This window comes from Nannospalax galili, unplaced genomic scaffold (genome assembly GCF_000622305.1).
Source record: "Nannospalax galili isolate Female #2095 unplaced genomic scaffold, S.galili_v1.0 scaffold1029, whole genome shotgun sequence".
Taxonomy (NCBI): Eukaryota; Metazoa; Chordata; class Mammalia; order Rodentia; family Spalacidae; genus Nannospalax; species Nannospalax galili.
This window is the reverse complement of record NW_008359198.1, coordinates 1,099,332-1,103,803: the sequence shown is the minus strand read 5'-3', so window position 1 is coordinate 1,103,803 and position 4,472 is coordinate 1,099,332.

The window sequence follows — 4,472 nt, the reverse complement described above, 5'->3', positions numbered from 1 at the left end:
ATTCCTGCCCTGAGTTTTGTTATTTCTTCTTGTCTGCTGGGTTTGGGTTTCGGTTGCTGCTGCTTTTCAATTGTGTTGAGTTGCAATGTTAAGTCATTTATTTGTGTTCTTTCTGATTTTTTGATGTAGGCACTTAGAGCTATGAACTTCCATCTAAGGACTGCTTTCAACGTGTCCCAGAGGTTTTGTCATGTTGTATTGTCCTTTTCATTTAATTCCAGGAATACTTTTATTTCTTTCTTAATTTCTCTTTTGACCCATTCATCATTCAGGAGTGTGTTGTTTAATTTCCATGTGGTCATGTGGTGATTAGGGCTTCTTCACGTATTGATTGTAAGCTTTATTGCATTGTAGTCTGATAGGATGCATGGAATTATTTCAATCTTTTTGTATTTGTTGAGGTTTGTTTTGTGCCCCAGTATATGGTCGATTTTGGAGAAGGTTCCATGGGGTGCTGAGTAGAAAGTATGTCCTTTGGTGCTTGGTTGGAATACTCGGTAGGTGTTTGTTAGGTCCATTTGATATATGGTATTGTTTAATTCCTATGTCTCTCTGTTAACTCTATGGCCTGTTTACCTATCTAATGGAGACTGTGGGGTATTGAAGTCACCTACTATTAATAAGTTGGGGTGAATCTGGGTCTTAAAATTTTGATGAAGTTGGGTGCACCAGACTTTGGTGAATATATGTTCATGATTGTAGTATCTTCTTGATTCATTGTTCCTTTGATCAAAATGAAGTGGCCCTCTTTGTCTCTTCTGATTAGTTTTAGTTTAAAGTCTATTTTGTCAGATATTAGAATTGCTACGCCTGCTTTTTTCTTAGTGCCATCTGCTTGGTATATTTTTTTCCATCCTTTCACTTTGAGATAGTGTCTGTTCTTGAAAGTGAGATGAGTTTCTTGCAGACCACAAAAAGATGGGTTTTGTTCCTTAACCCATTCACATAGTATGTGAGCTCAGTCTGTTAATATTTAAAGTTATTAATGAAAGATGGGTATTGAATCATGTCATTTTTATTTCTGTTTACATTCTTGATATAGCTGTACTTTTCTACAGTTATACCTTCATTGAATTTTTTTCCACAACCCCTTGGGTATAGTCGTTCCTTTCTTCAGCTCTTTGTATTGTTTCTAGAACTCTCTGAAGGTCTGGTTTTGTATACATGAATTCCTTCAGCCTATTTATGTTATGGAACATTTTTCTTTCCCCTTTGACTATAATAGACATTTTGGCTGGGTATAGTAATGTGGGTTGGCATCTGTGGTCAATTAGAGCTGGGAATACTTAGTCCAGGCTCTTCTGGCTTTCATAGTTTGCACTGAAAAGTCAGCTGTAATCATAATGGGTTTTCCTTTATATGTGACTTGTTGTTTCTCTTTTGCAGCTTTCAGTATTGTCTCTTTGTTTTGTACGTTTAGTGTTTTTACTATGATGTGCCGTGGAGAGTTTCTTTTCTGGTCCTTTCTGTTTGGTGTTCTATATCCTTCTTGTGTTTGTATGGGCATATCTTTCTTTAATCTTGGGAAATTTTTTTTCCACGATTCTGTTGAAGATCTGGTCCATGCCAGTATCTTGGGATTCTTCTCCTTCCTGTATGCCTATGATTCATAAATTTGGTCTTTTTATGGTGTCACACAATTCCTGCATATTCCAATCTTGTGATTTCTTAAATTTTTCATAATCTTTGCTTGAGTGGTCTAGTTCGTCCACTTTATCTTCCAGTCTTGATTTCATTCATCCTGTTGTTGAGGCTTTCTCCTGTTGTTTCCAATTGGCTTACTGAGTGTTTCACTTCCTTCTTCATTTCAGCCAGAGTATTCTTCAATATTTTTAACTTGTTTCTGAATTCATTCAGAAGTTTATCCCTATCTTCCTTCAGTTCTTTGATTTCTTTTTCATGTGTTCTTTAAATTCAATGAATTCTTTTATCATGTTTGTAATTGCTCTTTTGAGTTCCATGTCCTGCATTATCCCTAGGGGGTTCTCATTGTACTCCTCCAGAGGACTGTTGGTATTTGGTGGGGATATATTATTTTGGTTTTTCATGTTATTATTTTTTCTCTGTGATTTTGACGTGAATTTCTTTCATAGTTTCTGATTCTTGTGTGAGACTCAGACCTTCAAGTTTAGGTCTGCTTCTTTTGGTAAACTTTATGTGCCTTTGTGGTTATCTTGTTGGGCATGAAAAGCTGGTTGGTCAAGGCTTCTGGTTCTCTCTTTTGATTTTATATTGGAGTGGCCAAATTGTTTTGTCTTCTGGAACACAGGCCATGGAGGAACGCTGCTTACTGGCTTGCTCCCCTGGCCCCTGCTCACCCTGCTTTCTTATGCAACACAGGCCCACCTGCCCAGGGGTGGCACCACCCACAGTGGGCTGGGCCCTCCCATATCACTCATCAAGAAGATGCCCCTCAGACATGGCCACAGGCCAGTCCAATAGAGGAAATTCCCCAGTTGAGGCTCCCTCAACCCAGGTCGGTCAAGTTGACACTAAAGCTATCCAGCACAGGTCTACTTCTTTTTGTGGACTTTATGTGTCTTTGTGGTTTACTTTTTGGGCATGAAAAGCTGGTTCGCCTAAGCTACGGTTCTCTCTTTTGATTTTACATTGGAGTGGCCAGATTGATTTTGTCTTCAGGAGTTCCCACAGAGGCCCAATTCAGATGAGGGTCAGATGATTTCAGGTTTTCTCCTAAGGTCTGGATCCCTCCAGGAAGGATTTTGGCCTCAGGAATTTGGGGGTTGGACTGGCCTGGAAGCCTGGCCCAGAAAAGATGCAAAGCAGATGGGGTGGGAAGAGGCCCCAAGGACTCCTGGGGACTGCACTGAGGAGCTGGGTTGGTCTGGATGCAAAGGATCAGGAAGAGGAAAGATCAGCTCCTGCTTCCCAGAAAGAGGCTGGCAGGAGGTACAGGCCCAGGGAAGCAGAGGGAGGTGAGGGTAGAGCCAGGCCCAGAAGCAGTGCTCCTGGGGCCCAGAGAAGGCATTAAGTTGGTCTGGATGAAAAGGATTAGGGAGCGGTATTAGTTCCCCAGGTGTCTGGGGCCCCAAGACAAGGAATAGGATAGGGCCCAAACTCCGAGGAGAGAATGGTGGGGGAGATGGGAAGGTGAATGGGGCTGGGGGAGTCAAGGCATGGAGGGACTTACCCCAGAGAGAGGCCTGCCAGTAGGAGAGAGAGATTTTTTTTTTAAAGTTGGGGGGGGGAGCGGGAGAGAGGGACTGTTAAAACTTGCCCTCTTTAGAGATCAAAGTGGAAGCCTGATGTGTTGGCCAAACAGTGGAGAAAAGTCTGTTTCTCTGGACTTCAAAGACCAGGATGCTTATCAGCTTGGTTCCCTTTTCTCAGGAGCTTGAGAAGTCCATGAGGCCCTGTTGGTGAGGGGCAGGGCTATCTGAACCTTAACACTGTTAAGCTGGGTAGAATACTGTGAATGGTTTAATTAATAGAGTATAGTAGAAGACATTGTGTGTGACTTTGTGATTTCTAGTTACCATGCTGTGGTAACCCAGGCCAGTCTGAAGTTTTAGTCTTAGCTGAGATCCAGGTAGTAGCCACCACTAGGTGGTAGCCATGTAATTGGATGCAAATACTTTAGCCCTCAGTTAAGCTTACTGTAGCTGAGGCCAGGTGGAGATGCCAATGCCTATGTGAACTGAAGGTGCACAGCAGAAGGAACATCATTGTTTTGAGCTACCAAGTTTCGAAGCAGTTCATTATGCATTGATGGAACAATGCATCTCGGATGCTGCCATATTCAGAGGATGGTGTGGAGTTGGATATTCAGTAACTGTACTCCACAGGCCTTTTTCTAAATTGTGAGCTTGAGCTTCTTATGTGAGTTCCAGAGCAGAGGAAGCAGGAACTTCTGGTCTTACTAATGTCTAATCATGCATGACCTAGAATATTACTTCATCCACAGTTCTGTTGGTTAAAAGAGTCACAGGTTTCAGGCCCGTAGATGTACATGCACTTCCTGATGGTAGGAAAGGAATTGATGGTGACTATCTTTGGACACTAGCTATCATGCTGCTCCTTACTAAAAAGCATTGGGTCCAAAAAAACCTCAGTCTTGTCTATCTTGTCTGCTATTGGATCCCAGTACTTAAAGCTGTTATTATTATTGTTGCTATTTCTTTTGTTTTTAAGAGACAGGGTGTTGCTTTGTAGTTCAGTATGACCCTGAACTCATGATCTTCCTGCCTCAGCTTCATGAGTGCAGGGATTAGGAGTGGGTGTATCAGGAGTTGCTATATTTCCCACATGCTGTGCTCTCTCTGCAAATACTGCAAAATAGATGGATATATATTGTAAAGTGAAAGTAAGCATCGCTTTTGAATCTATTTCCTTTGATCAGAATACTGACTACTCTTCTAAGCTGGCCAACTCCCTCCCATTCCACTCAAAACTGTTTGAATGCCCTTTCCTTCATGGCCCCAGGCAGCGTTAGCTAATCTCGCCTTTGGTTG